The sequence below is a fragment of the Bos grunniens genome, chromosome 17 (genome assembly GCF_055505025.1).
Source record: "Bos grunniens cultivar Pamir isolate PY7600 chromosome 17, Bosgru_T2T1.0, whole genome shotgun sequence".
Lineage (NCBI taxonomy): Eukaryota > Metazoa > Chordata > Mammalia > Artiodactyla > Bovidae > Bos > Bos grunniens.
Window position 1 is genome coordinate 3,994,877 of NC_141181.1, and position 25,639 is coordinate 4,020,515.

The 25,639-nt window shown below is 43.7% G+C and overlaps 1 long non-coding RNA gene across 1 annotated transcript; it reads right to left on the bottom strand.

Moving 5' to 3' along the window:
* Window positions 1-253: 253 nt before the first annotated feature.
* Window positions 254-23,206, bottom strand: LOC147354938 (uncharacterized). Its single transcript, XR_015144106.1, has 3 exons — window positions 23,008-23,206; window positions 17,913-18,007; window positions 254-1,079 (listed from the first exon to the last, which is right to left on the bottom strand). It is a non-coding gene; the product is annotated as an uncharacterized LOC147354938 (long non-coding RNA).
* Window positions 23,207-25,639: the final 2,433 nt, after the last annotated feature.

Here is a 25,639-nt window from a genome sequence, read left to right on the forward strand (position 1 = left end):
AATATAGTGACAATCCAGGCACAAATATATTCCCTTCTCACCCCCACAGACTGAAGTAAGCTCTGCAACATCCACACGTTGTTACTAGAAATACAGTGTGTGGAAAGAAGTGGAAATGCCCGAGATAACATTAGTTTTCCATTTGACTTAATCCAGGCAATGGGGTTCATAAAAGGAATACTGCATCACATATGAGCTCTTTATGTTCAATTCTTTCAGAAATGCAGCTTCATTGAAAATAACATTTCAACCGTTCTTTTTAAAGTTTTTTTTTTTTTCCCCCAGAAGCTCTACTCATTTAATCTTGATAACAATCCATGGGTAGAAAGCTACTCACTCATTTTATTAGTTGCTATTATAATATGGGCAAAGTATAGCCTTACTAGACAAATATTAATAAATATTTAATTGGCATATTAACTGCCTGGATACAAAAGGATTACATGAAATATTTGAAATGAGTTGTTTTACATACAAAAGACTCTCAGTTCACCATTTCCAGTGTGGGCTAGCCACCGAGCCAATCTGCCTTCCTCCCTAAAAAAATGACTCTTTTGTTTTCCATTCTTAAATTCATTCAAAGTGTTTTTTTCTCTGAAGGTCCACTGAGGATAAGAAACAGGGCTAGACATCAAGAAGGCTACAAAAACAAAGAATTCCTCAAGGACCAATAGTTTGACAAAATAAAAAATGCAGTACCCCTAAAATAATCTACAAAAATGTCACATATTAGCACACACAAATTCTTGGCTGCATATAGGAATCACTTGGTGAGCTTTAAAAAATACTAATAACTGGGTCACAGCCACAGTGATTTTGATTTAATTGGTCTGGGATGCAGCCCAACATTAGTGCTTTTAAAAGCTCCCAGATGATTCTGTGTGGTGCTGAGTCTGAGAAGCTCACAGCACCACAGTGATGGGAGCCCGAAGGTGCCTGAATGTTGAGTGTATCAGGTCAATAGCTGAGCCACATTGTAGGAATCCCCTTCCTTCTTTCTTTCCTTCCTTCCTAAATTGACCCCTTGAAGTAGCAGCAGTGTCGACTCAGGGCCATGAAGAATGGGGAGTTTTGAAGCACTGGAGATGGAAAGCAGAAAAAGGGTGTCAGACGAGGTAGAAATGCTAAAAACCAAGGCTGAAAAAATAACAAGGAACACTTTGGGGATTTTAATTTTGAATGAAGCAGAGTCTTCTGGGAAATTAGAGGTGAGAATAAGCTAGAAATGTGGGCCAGGGTCCTGAGGCAGAGGGACCCATGGCAGTTGTGTTTGAAGCTGACTTCAGAAGCAGTAAGACTCCACTGATAACGTCTGAGCCAGGAAATGATAGGACCAAATAACTATAACTCTGCAACTGGAAATTCAGGAAAATTCATCTCTAGAAAGTGCAGTATGGGCTGCAGGAAAGAGTCTGGGGAGAAAGAGATCCCAGGGAACCCAGGGAAGAGGTGATGGAGATGAGGGAGGCAAAGGTCAGGGGCACCGAACCAGGGCCATGGCAGTGGGAGGATGAAAGACAGGTTCCAGGCACACAGCCCCCGAGGGAGTGACAGGGGGTAAGTGGCTGGTAGGAGACAAGGAGAAAAAGGTGATGGCCGGAGGCTTAGTGCCGGGTGACATGATTAACAGAGATGGGGAGGTGGGAGGAAGAAGCAGACCATGAATTCCATTTTATACACATTTTGCTTCAGCTGTCATCATTGATCAACTTGGGAAAGCCCAGTGACACGCTGGAAATTTGGAATGGGAACACAGTGGAGAATTCCAAGTTAGAAGCAGAAATGTGGGTGTCATACTGTTGTGGGTCGTCAGCACGTGAGGTCTATGGGGGACATGAAGAAGATGAGAACAGCCTTGGCTGTGCCTGTGAGGGCTTATGAAGGAGACATGCGCAGGTAAACACAGGAAGGGACAAAGCCAGGCTGTGTCACAGGGCTCAGTGAGACAAAGAGAGTCCAAGAGCATGGGATAATCTACAATGGCAAATGTTACAGGTGAAAAAATCACAAATTAAGGCAGAAAAAAAACAGGGCATAGTCATTCACAGATCACTGGCAACCAAAAAAAAATATTAGGATGAGGGCAGCATCCTAACAGGTGGGGTAAGAGCCAGATGACTGGGAGCTAAAAGTTGGGGGAGGGGCCAGAAAATGATGCCATGAAGTCAGGTCCACTAATGTAGAGAGTGTGTGGTGGGGGAGAGGGAAGTACCCAGATGAGAGTGTGCAGAGACAGTGAAATTGCTAAAGGAGCTCCGTGAATGTGGACACTCGTGGGCTCCAGAGCAATAGGGGAGGTCAGATGCTTGGGGGCAAGGGGTGCTGGGGAGAGGGTGAGGGCTCACTCAGAAGGTCAGTCAAAACGCAGCCCTTCCCAGGAATGAAGGCTGAGTCATCTTTTTCTTGGAAACAGAAGGAAAGGAGAGGGGATTCATGAAAGAACAGCTCAGTAGACATGGAAAGGAGAAGAACTAGGGAGCTTGAAAGCCTGATGACCAAGGTTTTCCCAGTGCAAGGCACCTTTGAAAGCTGTAAGAGCAGGGAGCACAGAGGAGGGCGGACAAGCGTGCACAGTGGGGACAGGGAGAGCTCCACCATGGACCCGTCCTGAGACAGACGACCCGGAGGAACCAAGGAGCCCAGCCAGCACCTGCCTCCAAGGGGTCTCCTGTGGGCTCTACCACCCAGAAGCAAGGTGAGGGCACGAGCCCCTCCTTGAGGTCTGACAGAGTGAGTAGAGCCCACCTTCCACTTAAGAGTGTCAGGAGTTCTGCAGAAGCCTACACACCTTCGCTGCCCTGGCTTTCACCCCCTGCCCAGTTTGACTTCACCACTGTTACCTTCACTTTCAAGATGCTTGTGGCCCAGAGCAGGCCCATTCTCAACTCAACCTGCGTTCTTGAACAAGTCACATATCACACACCCCCTGGACTGGAAAATGAAGGCGATGATAATGGGGCTCTGCCTCCAGCACAAAGGCTTATGAGGATTAAAGGACAAAAGGCTGAGCAATTTGCAATTATGAAGCCATAGCAAAGCTCCGTGATCATCTCTGCCTGGCTGGGCACAGCACAGTCCAGCGAACACAAAGGCCACATTCAGACCTTCTCAGGTGCCAGAGACCCACAGAGGGCCGGCTAAATGAAGCAGAAGCCAAAGACAAAAGAAAATCCCTCAACAAAACAAGGCAAGAGGAAAGAGGACACACAGAGGAAAGGGATTGGGAGGTTAGAGGGTCATGGAGTTTGTGCCGCTGAACTTCCCCTGGACAAAGAAATCATTGCATGTTTCTGTTTGGGTTACACCATACGGGGGCATACAGCGGAGCCTGTGTGCTGACCCCGCACTGGCTAGGAAATCTATCTGATGGAGGAGCCTCATTGCCGGGCCATGTCCAGTCCACCGGCAGAGCGCGGCCCTCCAGAGAAGAAGCATTCAGGGTGGGCTGCTTTTCATTTTCTACTCCACCAGAGACTTGCTCTGTAAAGAATTCACAAATTTTAAAAGGTTTCTGCTTAGATAAGAACCTGGGCAAAACTGCTCTGCACGCATGCACTCCAAGTCACTTCAGTCATGTCCCACTCTTCATGACCCTGTGGACTGTGGCTCACCAGGCTCCTCTGTCCATGAGATTTCCTAGACAAGAATACTGGAGTGGGTTGCCATGCCCTCTTCCAGAGGATCTTCCCCAGCCAGGGATCGAACCCACATCTGTTAAGTCTATCTGCCATGGCAGGTGGGTTCTTTACCATTAGTGCCACCTGGGAAGCCCAAAACTAGTAAATGCCCAAAGTCCAGTAAATGCCGAAAGTCACCAAGCTTGTCAACCCTTACCAGTGTTGTAAAGTGCTGTCTAATGTAAACACTTTACAAAGTGCATCCCCTGAGCACAATGAAGCAACATACGCCTTGCAGTGGGTCATACTTGTATCTGTTGGATAACCTGGGGCTCCCAGGACCCCATCCAGCTTTCAGGCTATATGTTGGCTCTGTGAGTGGCCCTCATCCACTAGAGCTTGGTTCCCTCCAGGCTCCCTGCCCTGAGCTTTCTGGGAGGACCTGAAAGGGGAGTCAGGGTGCTGAGATTACCTATGTTCAGGGCTGAGCCATGGTCTTCTCAGCCTGGCCCCCCGCTCCAGCTGCTTCCCCAGCACACAGTTCTGGGCCGCTGGGGTCTGCATCACTCCTGTTTGGTTGCCAAGCCCACCCTAGCCTGCACTGAGCAGCTCATAACCAACCACAGCTGTCCCCAGCTTCAGTCCTTTCTGTGGACCAGCCTCGGCACTCCTCATGGTCTCCGCCATAGGATGGCCATACTCCCTTCCTCTGGCTAACAGGGAACAGCATTTATAATGTCCTCCTTGTCCAGAGGAGTGAAGGACAGTCACAGCTATGGGATGGAGGGCTTTGTCTCCCACTGCAGCCTTCTCTCACTGCTTTTGAGAGGGGGGGAGGGAGGGCTTGAGCAGTCCTGAGTCCCTTAGCCTTCTGACAGCAGGTCTCAGGCTGGGTCTGACTTACCTGCTCAAACTCATTACTCCTAGTGGTTTCCTTCTAGGGGCCCTGCTCCCAGTCTTCCCTGTGGCAGGTTTCCAAGGGGTAGGAGTGAGGATACTCTTACAGGGACAGTAAGAGTTACTCAGATAGTATAGAAAGATACTCAGATAGTGTAGTCAATCCATCATGTCAGGAGAGGTCTGAACATCAGTTGTGAATGAGGTTTTGAACCTTCTGAAAGGGTTTCTGGGCCTCTGGTCTGCAGCTCATTCTTTCAGAAAGGTCCCATAAAATGACTCGAGCCTAGGAAAATTCATCTTCTTGCCACTTTTTCCAGAGTGAGGACAGGCCCTGCTGCTGTCCTTTGCCCTTCACCAGACAGCTTCTGAGAACGCTCACCAGAGTCCATGCCAGCACATGCAGGGGGCTGTGAACTCGGTGGCCCAGCAAACATCCAGGTAGGAAGTGAAATGGCAGATTCTCCGTCTTTAAGAGGATCCATGAGCAGCCACTACCTCCTAGGCTGACACAACTCTAAGTTTAACTCCTTACACTTTACTTTGATCGTTCTTTTCAACCCATCTTCCATAGGTCTAGTCTTATCCTGGGTAGGCTGAGCAGGTGACAGGGCTTCACGGCTGGCTCTGCTGGCCCCTTACTCAGTCCAGCAGAGATGTTTCTGGCCCCCTCTTTGGAAAGCAGGAGATACTCCTTTGTTCTCAGTTTTAGGGTAACACCTGAAATTAGAACACTATGATATCATTTGTTTACCTAAGTATTTTGGTTATTGTTGTGATCCACACAGTCAAAGGCTTTGGCATAGTCAATACGGCAGAAGTAGATGTTTTTCTGGAACTCTCTTGCTTTATTAATGATCCAATGGATGTTGGCAATTTGATCTCTGGTTCCTCTACCTCTTCTAAATCCAGCTTGAACATCTGGAAATTCATGGTTCATGTACTGTTGAAGCCTGACTTGGAGTATCTTGAGCATTACTTTGCTAGCATGTGAGATGAATGCAATTGTGCAGTCGTTTGAGCATTCTTTGGCATTGCCTTTCTTTGGGATTGGAATGAAAACAGACCTTTTCCAATCCTGTGGCCACTGCTGAGTTTTCCAAATTTGCTGGCATATTGAGTGCAGCACTTTCACAGCATCATCTTTTAGGATTTGAAATAGCTCAACTGGAACTCCATCACCTCCACTAACTTTGTTCGTAGTGATGCTTCCTAAGGTCCACTTGACTTCGCACTCCAGGATATCTGGCTCTAGGTGAGTAATCACACCATCATGGTTATCTGGGTCATGAAGATCTTTTTTGTATAGTTCTGTATATTCTTGGGCTTCCCTTGTGGCTCAACTGGTAAACAATCCACCTGCAATGCAGGAGACCTGGGTTCAATCCCTGGGTTGGGAAGATCCCCTGGAGAAGGGAAAGGCTACCCACTCCAGTAGAGGATGAGATGGTTGGATGGTATCACCAACTCAATGAACATGAGTTTGAGTAAACTTTCGGAGTTGGTAATGGACAGGGAGGCTTGGCGTGCTGCAGTCCATTGGGTCGCAGAGTCAGACATGACTAAGCGACTGAACTGAACACTGAACTCTGTGTATTCTTGCCTCTTCTTAACATCTTCTGCTTCTGTTAGGTCCATACCATTTCTGTCCTTTATTGTGCCCATCTTTGCATGAAATGTTCCCTTGGTATCTCTAATTTTCTTGAAGAGATCTCAAGTCTTTCCCATTATATTGTTTTCCTCTATTTCTTTGCATTGATCACTGAGGAAGGCTTTCTTATCTCTCCTTGCTATTCTTTGGAACTCTGCATTCAAATGGGTACATCTTTCCTTTTCTCCTTTGCCTTTGGCATCTTAAAGAGATGGGAACACCAGACCACCTGACCTGCCTCCTGAGAAACCTGTACGAAGGTCAAGAAGCAACAGCGAGAACTGGACATGGAACAACAGACTGGTTCCAAATCAGGAAAGGAATACGTCAAGGCTGTATACTGTCACCCTGCTTATTCAACTTATATGCAGAACACATCATGAGAAATGCTGGACTGGATGAAGCACAAGCTGGAATCAAGATTGCCAGGAGAAATGTCAATAAACTCAGATATGCAGATACCACCCTTATGGCAGAAAGCAAAGAAGAGCTAAAGAGCCTCTTGATGAAAGCGAAAGAGGAGAGTGAAAAAGCTGGCTTAAAACTCAACATTCAGGAAACTAAGATCACGGCATCTGGTCCCATCTATTCATGGCAAATAGATGCAGAAACAATGGAAACACTGACAGACTTTATTTTGAGGGGCTCCAAAATCACTGCAGATGGTGACTGCAGTCATGAAATTAAAAGACACTTGCTCCTTGGAAGAAAAGTTATGACCAACCTAGACAGCATATTAAAAAGCAGAGACATTACTTTGCCAAGAAAGTTCTGTCTAGTCAAAGCTATGGTTTTTCCAGTGGGTATGCATGGATGTGAGAGTTGGACTATAAAGAAAGCTGAGTGCTAAAGAATTGATGCTTTTGAACTGTGGTGTTGGAGAAGACTCTTGAGAGTCCCTTGGACAGCAAAGAGATCCAACCAGTCCATCCTAAAGGAAATCAGTCCTGAATATTCATTGCAAGGACTGATGCTGAAGCTGAAACTCCAATATTTTGGCCACCCAATGCGAAGAACTGACTCATTTAAAAAGACACTGATGCTGGGAAAGACTGAAGGTGGGAAGAAAAGGGGATGACAGAGGATAAGATGGTTGGATGGCATCACCAACTCAATGGACATGGGTTTGAGTAGGCTCCGGGAATTGGTGATGGACAGGTAAGCCTGGCATGCTGCAGTCCATGGGGTTGCAAAGAGTGGAATGTGACTGAGTGACTGAACTGATCTTAGGTTATTGCGTACAAATTATTGACGTAAGTTGTTGAAAAGTAATGGTTCCCAACAGTTTTTAATATAAATTAGCCAGTATTATATCTGCTTCATGATGAGATGCTTTCAAGAGTATACTCACAATTTTAACACATAGAAAAGAAATCATAAAGATTTACTGGAGCTTTAAATAAAGCTTCCTTGTTCTAGGAAGAAATCCAACATGGAAGTATTTAATACAGATTATTTCACTTCTTTCAAATCCAGGGACTCATCAAGCCTCTTCCAGGTTGCTATACGAGGTCTACAGAAATTGGAAATCAGGAAATTAGTCTAAAAAATTACTCTTTGCTGTCACATATTATGTTGTATATTAAAAAACAGATTGACCCTGGTGCTTCCCTGGTGGCTCAGTGGTAAAGAATTCTGCCTGCCAATGCAGGAGACATGAATGTGATCCCTGGTCCAGGAAGATCCCACATGCCACAGGGAAAATAAGCTCACGGGCCACAACTCCTGAAGCCCATGCACACTGGTGCTCATACTCCACAGCAAGAGAAGCCTCCCTGGATGAAGAGCCTGTGCACCTCAACCAGAGAGTCCACACACAGCAACAAGACCCAGCACAGCCAAAAAAAAAAAAAAAAGATTCACCCTGCATGGGGTCTAGTTATTAAGTTGAATTCTCAATTTATAACGTAATCCTCAACACCAGAGTTTATCACTCAAGTTTTTCAAAGTCCGAATAAGTTAATATGCTTCCAAACCAAAGATAGTGCACTATTTAACATCATCCAGAAATGATCACATTGGCTTGACATTTAATCCCTGCTGTCATATATTTGGCTCTCTCTGTATCACTGACCAATATATGAACGTCTACTCTGAACTGTCTAGTCAGGGCTATGGTTTTTCCAGTAGTCATGTATGGATGTGAGAGTTGGACTGTGAAGAAAGCTGAGCGCCAAAGAATTGATGCTTTTGAACTGTGGTGTTGGAGAAGACTTTTGAGAGTCCCTTGGACTGCAAGGAGATCCAACCAGTCCATTCTAAAGGAGATCAGTCCTGGGTGTTCTTTGGAAGGAAAGATGCTGAAGCTGAAACTCCAATACTTTAGCCACCTCATGCAAAGAGTTGACTCACTGGAAAAGACTCTGATGCTGGGAGGGATTGGGGGCAGGAGGAGAAGGGGACAACAGAGGATAAGATGGCTGGATGGCATCACCGACTCTATGGACATGAGTTTGAGTGAACTCCAGGAGCTGGTGATGGACAGGGAGGCCTGGTGTGCTGCGATTCATGGGGTCGCAAAGAGTCGGACATGACTGAGCGACTGAACTGAACTGAACTGAACTCTGAATCTAGATGCAGTAAATCAGCTGTATCTTTTGCTGGGGCTCTTTTGGCAGAGTTGGCAAGTTTTGACACAGAAAGGCTTCAGAGCAGAGACATCCCTGACAGTTACACTGTTGACAGCTCCCTGCAGTCTTCACGTCTGAGATGCAGGACAGCCACAGATTTTGTTGAGATACTGTTGGCCAAAGAAAGCAACTCAGGCAGCTGGTCCCACCCGGCATGGCCTTCCTACACACCGGCATCCCGTCTGCCCCAGAAACCCCTGCTTCTCCCAGAGCCTGGGTGTGTTCCTCAGCACTTCCTCAGGTTACAGCCTCCACAGAAACCCCGTCCTTGACACTCTCCCCTTGCCTCCTGTCCCCAGTCACTGCCCTGAATCGTCACACCCTAACCAAACTCGGAAAAGATGTCTTTGAATCTCCCACTTCCTCTCTTTTTCTGCCCTTTTCTTATTATCATCATCTCCTGGTCACCAGAGCCCAGGGGCTGTGAGTTGGTTCCCTCCTTCCTCTCAGAGTATGTTCTCAGGAAGTAATCAGGACCAGTCATTATTAGTTCATTGAGACTGAAGTGCAAGTGACTGACAAGGTTGTGCTTTTCCTTAATGATTTTAACAGTCATTAAATCTTTTGTTTGGTTTTAGCTGAAGCTCTGATTGTGGCAGACCTCTGCCAGCCTCTCTCTGCAATATACTCTCATTCCTTCAAAACCAGCTTCCCAATCTCCTGATCTGGCCCAGCACAGCCTTCCCCTACTCCATCCCCCAGCCACTTCACTTCTAAATATCTAAAAAGATTCTCCTTTTATGCTCTGCCAGCTACTTTGCTTGTCCCCAACACATGCACATATACACTATGGCTCAACCCTAAAACTGCCTTATCTTCCCTCGTTAACTATACTCTCCACTCACTCCTCTAGCTATAAGCAAAACTGTTAAGCAAACTTTCTGAGCTGTCTCTTGCCTGAAACCTCTTGAAAGAGAACAGAGAAACTGTGAGTTCCCTAAAGTGGGTTCATAGCTTATTCCTCCATTACAATAAAAAGCAAAGGAGAGAAAGTAAAGTGCCCATCAATTCTTGGTTAATTGAAACCAAGTCGGTGTGTTTACAAACAAGCCTCTAGCACAGGCTAAAATTAGTTAGCGAAAGAGTACTAGGTTTAATATATAGAAAGCTCATTTTTTTAAAAATCAGTGATTTTCAATAGGAAAATGTAAAAGTTACATGAATAAACAATATAAAAATAGGAAATGTAATTGGTCACAAAAGAGATCTCTCTCTACATAGTTAATGGTTCAATGAAATTAATGCTGTTTGTGCACAAAATTAGAGGAACAAAACCATAATATTCAATATTATACTAGAGTAAATTAAGAAATTCTTTTAGAAAGCAATTTTGTAAAACATATCTAGTAGCCATAAGAAGTTATACTGTTTAATAAGTAATTATATTTCTAAGGGAAAATTCTAAATACAGAAAAAAATAAGATTTTTTAAAGTTTATAGCAGCAATGCTTATAAGAGCAAAATGTTTAACTAATCCAAAGATCCAATAAAAAGAACACTTTAGAAAAATACGATATATACACTTAATAGAAAGGGAAAACAGAATGAAAAGTTTATATATACATCTATTATGCACAGAGGGAGAAGGCAATGGCACCCCACTCCAGTACTCTTGCCTGGAAAATCCCATGGACAGGGGAGCCTGGTAGGCTGCAGTCCATGGGGTCGCTGGGAGTCGGACACGACTGAGTGACTTCACTTTCACTTTTCACTTTCATGCATTGGAGAAGGAAATGGCAACCCACTCCAGTGTTCTTGCCTGGAGAATCCCAGGGACAGGGGAGCCTGGTGGGCTGCCGTCTATGGGGTCGCACAGAGTTGGACCCGACTGAAGCGACTTAGCAGCAGCAGCAGCATTATGCACAGAAGAAATGGAAGGAAATACATTAAAATGTTAGCACTGTTTTCTCTGAGAGTTGAAGCTAATAGTGATTGCTTCTTTTTAATTGATACTATCCAGATTCAGACTTAAATTGAAGAAAGTAGGGAAAACCACTAGACCATTCAGGTATGACCTAAATCAAATCCCTTATGATTATACAGTGGAAGTGAGAAATAGATTTAAGGGACTAGATCTGATAGATAGAGACCCTGATGAACTATGGACTGAGGTTTGTGACACTGTACAGGAGACAGGGATCAAGACCATCCCCATGGAAAAGAAATGCGAAAAAGCAAAACAGCTGTCTGGGGAGGCCTTACAAATAGCTGTGAAAAGAAGAGAAGCGAAAAGCAAAGGAGAAAAAGATATAAGCATCTGAATGCATAGTTCCAAAGAATAGCAAGAAGAGATAAGAAAGCCTTCATCAGCAATCAATGCAAAGAAATAGAGGAAAATAACAGAATGGGTGAGACTAGAGATCTCTTCAAGAAAATTAGAGATACCAAGAGAACATTTCATGCAAAAATGGGCTCGATAAAGGACAGAAATGGTATGGACCTAACAGAAGCAGAAGATATTAAGAGGTGGCAAGAATACACAGATCAGATCAGTCGCTCAGTCGTGTCTGACTCTTTGCGACCCCATAAATCGCAGCACACCAGGCCTCCCTGTCCATCACCAACTCCCAGAGTTCACTCAGACTCACGTCCATCCAGTCAGTGATGCCATCCAGCCATCCCACTCTCTGTCGTCCCCTTCTCCTTTTGCCCCCAATCCCTCCCAGCATCAGAGTCTTTTCCAATGAGCCAACTCTTCGCATGAGGCGGCCAAAGTACTGGAGTTTCAGCTTTAGCATCATTCCTTCCAAAGAAATCCCAGGGCTGATCTCCTTTAGAATGGACTGGTTGGATCTCCTTGCAGTCCAAGGGACTCTTAGGAGTCTTCTCCAACATCACAGTTCAAAAGCACCAATTCTTCAGTGCTCAGCCTTCTTCACAGTCCAACTCTCACATCCATACATGACCACAGGAAAAACCAAAGCCTTGACTAGACAGGCCTTTGTTGGCAAAGTAATGTCTCTGCTTTTGAATATGCTATCTAGGTTGGTCATAACTTTCCTTCCAAGGAGTAAGCGTCTTTTAATTTCATGGCTGCAATCACCATCTGCAGTGATTTTGGAGCCCAAAAAAATAAAGTCTGACACTGTTTCCACTGTTTCCCCATCTATTTCCCATGAAGTGATGGGACCGGATGCCATGATCTTCGTTTTCTGAATGTTGAGCTTTAAGCCAACTTTTTCACTCTCTACTTTCACTTTCATCAAGAGGCTTTTTACAGAAGCAGAAGATATTAAGAAGAGGTGGCAAGAATACACAGAAGAACTGTACAAAAAAGATCTTCATGACCAAGATAATCATGATGGCATGATCACTCACTTGAGCCAGACATCCTGGAATGTGAAGTCAAGTGGGCCTTAGAAAGCATCACTACGAACAAAGCTAGTGGAGGTGATGGAATTCCAGTTGAGCTATTTCAAATCCTGAAAGATGATGCTGTGAAAGTGCTGCACTCAATATGACAGCAAATTTGCAAAACTCAGCAGTGGCCACAGGACTGGAAAAGGTCAGTTTTCATTCCAATCCCAAAGAAAGGCAATGCCAAAGAATGCTCAAACTACCACACAATTGCACTCATCTCACACACTAGTAAAAGTAATGCTCAAAATTCTCCAAGCCAGGCTTCAACAATACGTGAACCATGAACTTCCAGATATTCAAGCTGGTTTTAGAAAAGGCAGAGGAACCAGAGATCAAATTGCCAACATCCGCTGGATCATGCAAAAAGCAAGAGAGTTCCAGAAAAACATCTATTTCTGCTTTATTGACTATGTCAAAGCCTTTGACTGTGTGGATCACAATAAACTGTGGAAAATTCTGAAAGAGATGGGAATACCAGACCACCTGACCTGCCTCTTGAGAAACCTGTATGTGGGTCAGGAAGCAACTTCCATGTTAGAAGTGGACATGGAACAACAGACTGGTTCCAAATAGGAAAAGGAACATGTCAAGGCTGTTTATTTTGTTATTGTCACCCTGTTTATTTAACTTCTAAGCAGAGTATATCATGAGAAACACTGGACTGGAAGAAGCACAAGCTGGAATCAAGACTGCCGGGAGAAATATCAATAACCTCAGATATGCAGACACCACCCTTATAGCAGAAAGTGAAGAGGAACTAAAAAACCTCTTGATGAAAGTGAAAGTGGAGAGTGAAAAAGTTGGCTTAAAGCTCAACATTCAGAAAACGAAGATCATGGCATCTGGTCCCATCACTTCATGGGAAATAGATGGGGAAACAGTGGAAACAGTGTCAGACTTTATTTTTGGGGGCTCCAAAATCACTGCAGATGGTGACTGCAGCCATGAAATTAAAAGACGCTTACTCCTTGGAAGGAAAGTTATGACCAACCTAGATAGCACATTCAAAAGCAGAGATATTACTTTGCCAACAAAGATCCGTCTAGTCAAGGCTACGGTTTTTCCTGTGGTCATGTATGGATGTGAGAGTTGGACTGTGAAGAAGGCTGAGCGCCAAAGAATTGATGCTTTTGAACTGTGGTGTTGGAGAATACTCCTAAGAGTCCCTTGGACTGCAAGGAGATCCAACCAGTCCATTCTAAAGGAGATCAGCCCTGGGTGTTCTTTGGAAGGGATGATGCTAAAGCTGAAACTCCAGTACTTTGGCCACCTCGTGCGAAGAGTTGGCTCATTGGAAAAGACTCTGATGCTGGGAGGGATTGGGGGCAGGAGGAGAAGGGGACGACAGAGAATAGGATGGCTGGATGGCATCACCGACTGGATGGACGTGAGTTTGAGTGAACTCCAGGAGTTTGTGATAAACAGGGAGACCTGGCGTGCTGCGATTCATGAGGTCACAAAGAGTCGGACTCGACTGAGCGACTGAACTGAACTGAACTGATGCATGATGAATAGGTATTCTACTTATAGACTTTTTAAGTATAATTTAAAAGAAATCATTTATAAGCTATATTTATTTTCAGCCTAATAGATCTAGAAATCAAAAAAAGTCTGGAAAAGTCTGCTCACCAGGTTCATCCTTGGCTACTTCTTGATGATAGCCTTCTGATTCTCATTGGGGGAAAAATCAATTAAAAGATAGAAAGTAATCCTAGTTCAAGACAATAAATTGAACAACTGATCCAGGCTATCATACCCAGTTCTCCTGGCCTTCCTGCACACAGCTAAACTTCATTTCTCAGCTTTTCCTGATGCATCCAGCCACTTCACATTGGCAGAGATGATACCACACTTCGAGGCCTCACTATAAAACATTCTACCTCTAGCTATCCATCTCTTCCTGCCTGCATGGCTGGAAGCGAAGGACTCAGCTTGGAGGACAGCTGACCAGAAGACATGTCCAACAGGAGCACCCAATTAGACCCAGGATGAGCAGAAATACACCTTCCTAATATTAAGCCACAGAGATGTCAGGATTTGTTTGTTATTAGAGCACAGTGTAACCCCCTCTGCCTAATACACCAAGACCCCAGTGAATGTAAAGGAGTATATATAGAAATTAACCCATAAACACATTTTGAAAAAGAAGGCTGAGGCAATCTGATGAAAGAAACAGAAAAGAGTCACAGTGCCAAGGATATGCAAAATGAGGCTGCAGTTGGGGGCGGATCTTCCCACCAAAACCTAGAGAGGGTGTCAGGGAGAATGAGGATGGGTCTGGGAAATGGATCTGAGACAAGGAACTGGATGGATATCTATCAGTGGGAAAACTTCCACCTACTTGGCTCCCAGTGACAGGGCGACCAGTACTCATCCTCAAGGGAAAAAGCAATCTCTTCCCTAAACAGCAAATGGAAAAATGAGTAAGGCACTAGGAGGGATCCTGTAGGATTTCCTAAATGGAGAACCTGGAGAGTAGGAAATTAGAGAAATAATAATCAAATATCCCCAAACTGAAGAAAGGGTGTATTTTGATTGCAAGGGCCCATGGAGTACAGACAGAAAACGTAAGTGGGCTAAGACAGCATCGTGAAATTTCAAAACTGCACAGAGGACAAGAAGATCTGTTCAGATGGTGAATCGTCAAGGTGGCCACCCACAGAACTGAAAACTGAAACAGTTCAAAGTGACCGCCTCTGATAGGCACTGTTGCTGGGAGGGGTGGGCTGGGGACTCACCTTCCATTAGAACTGCTCTGTCTACTTTGTGTTTCCTGTTTCATGGATCATCTTGATGCACTTTTATTTTAATTTGAAAACAAAAGAAGTAGAAGTGCCATGTACCATATTTCTAGACAAACCCATATCTGTGAATTATGAGTAAGAGGCCTTTAGAGAGCTCTTATTTGCATAAGCAAAGTCCATCAATTAATGCAGCATACACCTTCTCCTGAATATCCACAATGGGCCTTGGCCTCTGGTTCTCTCACTAACCCACCTTATTATTGGCAGGAATGGGGATGCAATGCATATCTGTGTGGTAATGTCAGAATTGCAATCGGAGTTCAAAGGAAAGTGGTTTAAATTGGGAACTATTTAAATCATCATCTTTTTCCCCCCATTAATAACTGATTAATGTTCCATTTAGCGTATTTAGTGTAATTAGTAGTTCCATTTAGTGTATTCATATTCTTTTGATTTTCAGGGAAAAAAAGATTAGAGGTCACTTACAAAACAAATATCTTAAAATCCCTCAAAATAGGGATGAAAAAGAAGGTAACATGGCAGCAGCAAGAGGAAATCTGAAGGCCAATCATTGAAAGGTATGCGGTAACCACGACCAAGCACAGAACCAGCATCACATTTCCTTGCAACTGAGACTTGGGAAGGGAGGAAAACAGAGAAGTCAGTAGGAAAATTCTCATAGAAAAAAAAAGTCCCTTAGGAAAGACAAAGGTTCTTCTTGGACCAACTGTGAGAGAAATACACAGGGTGGGGCATGACAGAGAGCTTCAAGAAACAGGAAGACAAGTTCCTCCAGCATCTTTTCAAGAGGCAGGATGGTCCCTCCGATGCTGTTTACCATCCCACTGCAACTCCACACACATCCAGCCACAAAACCCACCCCTTTATTCCCAGACTTGCCTGATGACAGCCATCAGCTGTCCGTTTCCCAGGCCCCTGGGCTGCAGACTCCGATTTGATGAGTCTGCAGGAATCGCCACAGTGAACACTCCCCAGGTGAGCGGACAAGCCTGGGAAACAGGTGATGGGGGATAGCCCCCAGCTGCAGATGAGATGCCCCTCGGATTGATTATGGCCCCTGGTAACCTCCCTCAGCTGGCCTCTCTCCAGATGACATGACAGCCCAAGCAGTCATGCGTTTGCAGGAAAGCGTTTGAGAAAGATAAGGAATGTAACATTTGTTCCTTGATGGTAATAACTCAAAACGCTCCCCTCCCTTCCTTCATAACACTAATTCCATCCATGGGGCCGTGATAAGTCACTGGAGGCTCTCAGGAGGTTCATCACCCACACGATTTGATACAAAAACATCTGTGCTGATGCACACAGCTTTGTATCATTACAGATGATATGCGGGCCGCTGCAGAACGTTTTTAAAGTCTTAAGATTGCATCTATTATTTCTGAAACAAGGGAGGAAGAAATCTCCCTTGGAAAAGAGCTGCACAGAATGGGGCATATGCAACTTTTGCTAGATGCCCATGCTGAATTAATTGCATTTCCAAAACACTCTTGCCTAAACCAAGCACATTTCAAGAAGTCTCTCAGCTACGGAGAACAAAAACTCCCTCCATACACACCAAAATCAGGAAATCAGAAGAGGCACCAGATTTCCTCCCCCCAGTGTCTTATTTCTCTCTTGCCATTCATGAAAAACCTGGTCCAAGATGTTGCCTTGCAAGGAAATTGAAGATGAAATGGTCACAAAAGAAGAGAGATGTTTAGCCTAAGGACAGTTATATGTGTTCCAGAACAAAGTAAAAAAAGGTCAAACCTAAGTCAGGGGAATGGCTCAGCTTTCTCTCTAAAATGGAGACAGAGAACTTTTCTCAGGTGAAAACATAATAATTGCAGGAGAGGAAAGAAACCTGAGAGGGAGCTTAATAGCATTCTCTTTTTAGTTGGCCAAATGTTCATTTGGATTGTCAAAAGTCATAGAGACTCAAACTGTGTGCAAAGCCTAAAGGTAAAGAATGCGCTAAAAATACAAAAATCCTTAATCATGAGTTAGAAGTGGGGCCCCCAAAATTCATTGTCCATGTACCCTGAAATTTTAGGATGCATTGGAAGTCACAGATTCAAAAAGGTTGATTGGAGAGGTCAGACCTGCTACATACATTCTAAATCAGCCTAACCAGTCGAACCCTGGCCATCCAAAAAGGATTAAAGATTAGTTATCATTTCAATCCTGTGAAAGAAGATCTGCATTTCTCTTTTAGACACAAAATTCTCTAGAGGATGGTGCTTGCCAACACTCTGAAAAAATAATCTCTCAAAATTCTTGCAACCACACTGTGTTATGATTTCATCTCATGAAATACAACACCTTTACATTAAACCTCATAAAACTAAATCCCACTGGATCTCTTCCAAACTCAGAGAATAAGCAGCTCTGTTGATGATGCTTAGAAAAGTGAAGCATGGCTTCTCCTCATTGGGTTCATTCCCACCACTGGGTCCATTTTGCTTTACTTCTACCAAATATTTACATGTGATTATCTCACACATAATAGATCTTACAAATGTTCTGTGATTTAAATAACACCTTCTGACATCACAATGTTAATTCCCTTAAAAAGGATCTTTTAAATTGAAACATACACACACTCATTCTGGCTTTCCAGTCTGTGAAACTTATCTCTGGTTGCCTTGGATTTGCCTGTGGGTGGTCAAGAGTGTGAAAACAAGTTCACAACAGACAACATAAAAGTCTCTTCTGGCTAAGGAGAGATTCCCTAGGGTTTCCACTATATTCTTGACTCTAGAACAAGAAATGGTTGCCTTGCTGGAGTGACAATATCTCCATCTAACAGACACATGCATTCACATAAAGCAAATCTCACATGATCTTATCAGTGGTTGTATATTTTCCCAAAAATATAGCTTTCAGCTGCAAGGTCATTTCTTGATAAAGATTTCACCAAAAACTCAATCAGTGATCAGTACCCCAAAGATCAATACCTCCTGTTTCCAGATTGTTATCATTAGAATCACCTCCCTTCACTCTCATTTACCTTCAGTCTTTTCATTTGTCTCAAAGGTGGGTCAAATGTCAAGAAAGTTCCGCTGGAATCCCGTCTTCTCACGTGCCCCCGATACCATTCTTATTCTGTCACATGTAAAATGATGCAGTATAGGTGATGCATTCGTATCATCAAGACAACCTCCTGCACACCCCAGCAAATGTTACTTGGAATAGAGGCTACTCCAGGTAACAGCCTGTGAAATTTTTCTCTAGTCAGACATGCATATGATAGGATAGAGTCACCGTTTTATTTAACCAGTAACTGGTGAATGCCTCCAATGAACCAGCATGGAGATGCAAGCAGTGTTATTTGGTAGTTAGGATTACCCACCCCATGAAGAATGCATTCTCATTTCTAATACATCTTCTAAAGGGCATTGTACAGATTTGTCATCTGTTTTTACCTTTTCTATGTACATACATTTTCAAGGCTTAACACACATTCTTGAGTAAAAAGTCTGGGATGATTAGTCAGTGACATTTAGATGTGGCCCTGGAATTTCAGTGTTTTGCAAGAGTTCTATAGCATTCAAGCTCATAATGTACTCATTTCTCTTCTTGATTTCAGGAATATATTAATAATTTACCCATAATAGTCTCTCAGACATGTAAATCCGTTATTTCCACTATTTCTATATTAGTGGGGATAAAGGTTATAATCCCCATGTTTCTGGTGGTAAGAAAAAATGGCATGAAGAGTATTAATCTTGGTTCCATCAAGTTTCCTTTATCTCATTCAGATTGTCAATTATTCTTATTAATGTTAATACAGAGAAAGTATTTTATTTTTCAAACATCAAAATGCTTCTCCCATTTGGTATTTGCAACCACTGGACCTATAAAACTCCCTGTATTGACCCTCTCTGGCTACCTCTGAAATACAAATTAAAGACAATGTTTGTGTTACTCCAGGGCTGGTAGGGGCCATGAGCAGTTAATATAAATTTCAGCAATGTTTTCTCATCTAGATGTAAACACACTTGTTCTCTGAACCAGTACACAAAAAATACAGAGCAATCACATAGTTACTCTTTTACTTAATATGCCATTAAAGCATTTACTCATCACCCTAAATCTGGCTGTATGGACAAGAAATATTTAATGGGGCCTACAATTTGTAATACAACGATCATAACATATGAGACCTTAAGTTGTTTAATTTTTCCGATCTTCCTCAGTTTTCTCATCTGTAATATAGAAACAGTACCTTTTTACCAGGGTTTTTGTGACTGTTAAGTGAGAATAATACCAATGAAAACACTTATTAAACTAACATTAGTAGTAGTTGTTGTGGTTGTTAATAAGCCCAGATAGAATCTTCCAAGGCTACTCTTTTCAGAGATCATATATTCACTCTACAAATATGTTCTGAGCCCCTATGAAGTGCCAAGCACTGCATGAATCAGTGATGACCAAAATAACCATGGCTTCTGCCCCCCAAATTTTTGCCTAGTGAGGGGAAAGACATTAATTTAATAATCACATCTTTTAAAAAATTGAAACTGTAATAAGTGCTTTGAAGGCAATATACATAGTGTTATGAGAATTTATCTTAGAGGACTTTGACCAGAAGGGGCCATTATGGTTCATTTATTTGACAGTATTAATTGGGCACATGAATTGCCACACACTGTGAAAGTGCCAAGGATTCAAAGACCCAAGCATGATGTCAATCCCTAGTCAGCTCCGTGTGCAGAGGAGGGGCTCACGTGGGTAAGCAAGCAAGCGCCTGCCCACAGGAGGCCAGCAAGGCACCAGAAGAGGGCATTCTACAGAGAAAGGAAGGGAAAGGGAGATGAGGAAAACTTTTTGTAAATGAGGTAGTGTGTGTGAGTTAGTCATTCAGTCGTATCTGACTCTTTGCGACCCCATGGACTGTAGCCTGCCAGGCTCCTCTGTCCATGGAATTCTCCAGGCAAGAATACTGGAGTCGGGTGCCATTCCCTTCTCCAGGGGATCTTCCCAACCCAGGGATCAAACCCAGGTCTGCTGCATTGCAGGCAGATTCCTTACCATCTCAGCCATCAAGAACACCCCCAAACGAGGTGGGCCCAGCCTTAAAAGGTAAGTAGCAGCTTCACTGTGAGGAAAGGCAATGAAGAAAGCAGCAGAAATGTGAGCAAAGACAGAGCAGTGAAAGCGCCATCCCCTGGAGAAGCAGTTGGTGGGGGCAGTGACTTCCCCCACCCCCACTACCAGGGACATGTGACAACTTCTGGAGACATTTTTGATTGTCACAACTTGGGGGGAAAGGGGGTACTACTGGCATCTAGTGGGTAGAGGACAGAGATGCTGCTCAACAGCCTGCAAAACAGACGGCCTCTCACAGTGAAAACCTACCTGATCCAGAATGTCAACAAGGCTGAGGCTGAAAAAGTCTGCACTAGAGGAAATATGATAGAAAAGTCCTGGTGCTCACGTATGTGTGAAAGGGGCACAGAAACACTTTTCCTTCCGTATGCGAAACGGTCCCCAGAACTGGGTGGCCTTCTTTTCTGGGGTGTTGCCCACAGCTCCCTGTAGGAGACATTCAAGAAGGGAAGTGCGCACACAGGTCCAGGGTTCAGAAGAGAGATCTACAATGGACATGCAAGTGCAGGGCACATCAGGGAGGTGATGACTGAGGTCATGCAAGTGAATGAGACTGTGCAGGAAACATGTGTGAAATACTGAAAACAGAAGAGGGTCCGATACAGAACTCTGAGAAATAGGCGTGGAGCAGTGACAGCAGCAAAGGGGCGCAAGAGAGGGCTGAGGAGAAGGGCACCACGGCAGGCAGGGAGCACAGGTTTCCAAAACCGAGGGACCATGATCCAATGCACTGAGCAGAAAACCTGCCCGTGGGCGTTAGCAACTGTATCCACAACTGCCAAAATGTGAGACCACCACAATGTCCTGCAACAGGAGCGTGGTTAAACAGACTGAGCACATCCACACGTGGAACACTACTGAATGACAACAAAGAAAAGACTTGTTTAGCCACAGAAAGACTTGGAAGAAACTTGAATGCATGTTGCTAAGTGAAAGAAGCCAACCAGAAAATGCTCATACTGTGTGACTCAAAGTATATGACATTCTGAAAAAAGGCAAAATTATGGGGACAGTAAAAAAGATTAATCATTGCCAGGGTCTGAGGGTAGCAGGAGGGATTAACAGGTGGGATGCAGATCTTTGGGCAGTGAAACTGCTCTGTGTGGTACCATAATAGTGGGTACATAACACTGTACAGTTATCAATGCTAAGTGAGATGTCAGATTGAGGAAAACAAATACTGTATAATTTACACGAGGATCTAAAAAAGCCAAACTCATAAAACAGAATAAAATGGTAGCTACCAAGGGATAGGGACTGAGAGAAAAGGAATTAAGTTGTTTAAGGACACATACTAAAGTTAGTCGCTCAGTTGTGTCTGACTCTTTGAGACTCCATGGACTTAGCCTGCAAGGCTCCTCTGTCCATGGGACTTCCCAGTCAGGAATACTGGAATGGGTAGCCATTCCCTCCTCCAGGGGGATCTTACCAACCCAGGGATCGAACCTGCATCTCTTGCGTTTACTGCATTGGCAGGCGGATTCTTTACCATCTGAGCCACCAGGGAAGCCCCACAAACTTGCAACTAATATATAATTAAGTGCTGAAATCTGTTGCACAATATAGTGAATATAGACAAAAATATTTTATTATAGTCATAAAAAGTAGTAAGAGACTAGATCTTAATTTCCATCACAAAAAAGAAATGACAATTATGTGACATGATAGGGTGCTATTACCATACACAAATGTATCAAATCAATGTTATATATGTTAAACAGTGTTTTATGATAAATAATACCATATATATATTTAATTAAAAAGTATGTATACTTTCAAAAAAAGAAAAACCCATACAAACCTACAACACAAAGAGCAAGCCCTAATGTAAGCTATGCACTTCAGTATCAATATTGGCTTATCAGTTGTAACAAATACACCACACTAATGCAAGATGTGGAAACCGTGAGAGGAGAAAGAAGAGGTATATGGGAACCCTCTCTGTACTTCCCACTCAATTTTTCTGTAAGCTGAAAACTGCTCTAAAAAATAAAATCTATTAATCATATTTTTAAAACTAAGACTTAGTAACTTAATTTCAATTAATATGCTTGCTAATGAATGAAGATAAACAGAAAACAATACTAAACATTATTTTAAATATTCTAATTCATGGGCTTTCCAGGTGGCACTACTGGTAAAGAACTCGCTTGCCAATGCAGCAGACTTAAGAGACACAGGTTCAATCCCTGGGTCAGGAAGATCCCCTGGAAGCAGGCATGGCAACTCACACCAGTATTCTTGCCTGGAGAATTCCATGGACAGAGCAGCCTGGAGGGCTCCAGTCCATAGGGTCACAAAGAGTCACACAAGACTGAAGCAACTTAGCACACAGCACAAACCTTAAAATGCTATAATTTATAATTTATCTGCATGAACCACAACCCTCAAAAAAAAAAAAAAAAAACTGTTAAATGTCATAGAGAAGGCAAATAAGGAGATCCAAAACTGAATCTATTCAATTTGATAATTAGGATATCATGGTGACTTTTGACAGAGAGTTAGGTGAAACCCTCTAGGCAAGGACTAGAGTGGGCTTTAATATGACAAACGATAAGGAAGTGGAAAATAAGTTTAGAAGCTAACACCAGAATGGCAATCATTTTGCAAAATATAAATGTATCAAATCAATATATACACCATTTAATTAATACAATGTGATAGGCTAAATATATGTCAATTTTTTTTAATGCAAAAAAAGAAGTGTAGACAATTCTTTCAAGAAGCTAAACTGTGAAAGAATAAAAGGACAGTGGGGGATGCAGAAAAAAGGTCTTTTTCTTAATATAGAAGGGACTTGAACCCGTTTGTAAACAGAAAGGAAGACCCAGCAGAAAAGGAGAGATTAGAAATACTGTAAAGAGAGGATTACTAAAGAACGGGTCAGTGAAGAAGCCATGGAAGATAACTGAACCAAGCCTTAGAGGAAAATTGTAGGGAAAGAGGAAATTAGCCAAGATGGCGCGGTCAGGCTCTCTCGCCCCACAGCTCACCCCATGTTTTGTGAATGCCTCTGTAGTTGGTAGGCTGCCGTCCAGGGGGTCGCTATGAGCGACTTCACTTTCACTTTTCACTTTCATGCATTGGAGAAGGAAATGGCAACCCACTCCAGTGTTCTTGCCTGGAGAATCCCAGGGACCGGAGAGCCTGGTGGGCTGCCGTCTATCGGGTTGCACAAAGTCGGACACAACTGAAGCGATTTAGCAGCAGCAGCAGCAGCAGCTGAGCGCACTTATCGCACTGCGCATGCGAGTCACGAGGTCCTCGCTTGGTCCCGAGGCGCTTTGCTCCACACGTCTGTAAGAGCTCCACCACAAGGCCCTGGCTGCTGTGGCGTAGGGGCTACACTGGAGTGGCATCGTGGCCATGTTATTACTATATTATGGTGACGTTGCGGCTGCTGCTACGGCTGCTGCGGCAGCCAGCAGAGACGCTGTGTTACGGCTGCGGTGTCCGCCAGGAGAGAACACGTGTCTGCAGTTCCTGCGGCTCCTCGAGTCTCCTTCCAACCTCTTAGCTTGGGCCTTGCCGACCCTGGGTTCAGCGAACAGTGCGCACAGTGAACAGCGAGACAATTGGCATCACAAACAGGATGAAGAGCAATACAAAAATACAGGGACTTATTTTTTCATATTTTAATAAGATTTTGAAAGACAAGGGGTGGCTTGAGAACAGGACCAGCTTTGTCTCCCTCACCGTCCTGACTGGTCCTCAGTCTCAGATTCTCACAGACCAGCACCAGGAGACCTGGACAGGCTGTCATGGCCAGCTCTCCATGGATTTGTGGATTCGAATCAAGAATCAGGAATTCTAGGGCCTGCCCCCATCTCACAGCCATTGCATCTCCACACCACCATCAACCTCATTTCTTATTGATTTAGTTCAGCTGCGTGGCCCTCTTGGCACCTCAGGAACAACACCTGTAAAACAGCTAACACAATAAATCCCCAGTCTGGGACTGGGTGCTACATGGGTTGATCTTGGGATCATAGAGCCAGCAATTCTGCAGATGGACCACCACTTTGGCGGAGGAAGTAAGCCTTCTGGTTGTGGGGATTTTCTTTCGAACATCATGGAGAAGAAAAGCCAGTCAACCAAGCAGTATTCTCCGTAGAAATTTACAATAGCTAACCTCCCCAAGGTCAAAGTGACCTCAAAAGATAAACTTTCGCTTTGAGGTCAATGTGAACTTCAACATGAGCCAATGCTAACGCTAACCAACGCTGGCATTCATCCAGTATTTTAAAGCCTCTCTGTTTATAGCAAGGAAAGCTGCACTGAGGCACTCACATACGGACTCAGCCATCTCTGAAAAATACGAAAACAGTTTAAGTGACTTTATATGGACTAACAATCTTTATCACCATCTTTCAATCTTACAAACATGGCATTTTTTTTTCTCTTTAAAAAAGGTGGAAAAGCAGAATAAGCTAAAACCACATCATCCCAAAATGTGTTTCCACAAGCTAGAGATCAAAGCCTCAAGCCTCATAGCATCCTATCCCCACAGTTAAATCATTTTGGTCTGAGAAGCCTAGCAGAGTATGGCATGGAAATCTTAGTTGCAGGATTTTCCAAGGGAAGACATTTCATTGCCGTAGAAATGAGTTGGCAAACCTCCCCTAACCTCAGCCCTGCACCCTGATACTTTCAATTGCTTCTTCTACAGCCTTATCCTGTGCCTGGCCAGACATCAAGTGCCAGGGAGAGACCATAGCGCAGCCTGAGTCATGAGCCACACATTCAAGGCCATGATCAGGATCACCGCAAAACCCTGATACCAGCCTCACAGAACACTATGAAATCTGAGGAGGACCGACGATTCTAAGTGCTCCCCCAATGGTAAGATCCTCCTGGAGGTTCTTTCATGCCTTTATCCATGCCACTGTCCCTGCTACCATGTCTTCAGCCCTTGATCTTGTTTCCAAAGGACAGTCTGTGAAAAGGCAGGTGGCCTGACCTCTCTTTCTGGGAATTCATTCATCTGAGTGAGGCAACCAGAAAATGGATCAAGTGTTTACTGCAAAATTGAAACCTAGCAACTGGTCAGTAATGGAAGAAGTCAGATGATAACTTTGTATACTCTAAGTTCAATTATGGCCAGAAAATAAAGCTACATGCAGTCAGAAAGAGCAAACACGCTTTGATCCCCTGAAACATACAAACAAATTATTTATGATGAGGGATACCAAGATGTAAAGCAACAAGCTGCCAGGAGTTTACATCCTAACTCTGACCCCTGGTTGTAAAAGTGCGTTCTCCACCGCCTGGTCTCCTGTGTGGCTGCACGGGATGGTGACCCAGAATGGCAACAGAATGCTTGTCTCTTCCAAAGCCACGCCAACAGAACAGAGACCGTCCAGTGTCGGCAATAGGTGGATTGGAATGCTTGTGTCCCTTGAACCAAATGTCTTAGGGCTCCAAAAGAAACTTTTTATGGATTGTTTTGTAGCAGAAAATACATGATTGGACATCTTATACTAAAAACAGTCCTGTGACTATTCATAATGTGACTTTACCAGCAAATGACATGTGCTCTTAGAACAAAAATTTGTCCGTGTGATACCCAAGCTACCACAGTGAATCCCAGATGCTTGTAGAAGGATCATCTGATGAAAACTTGGG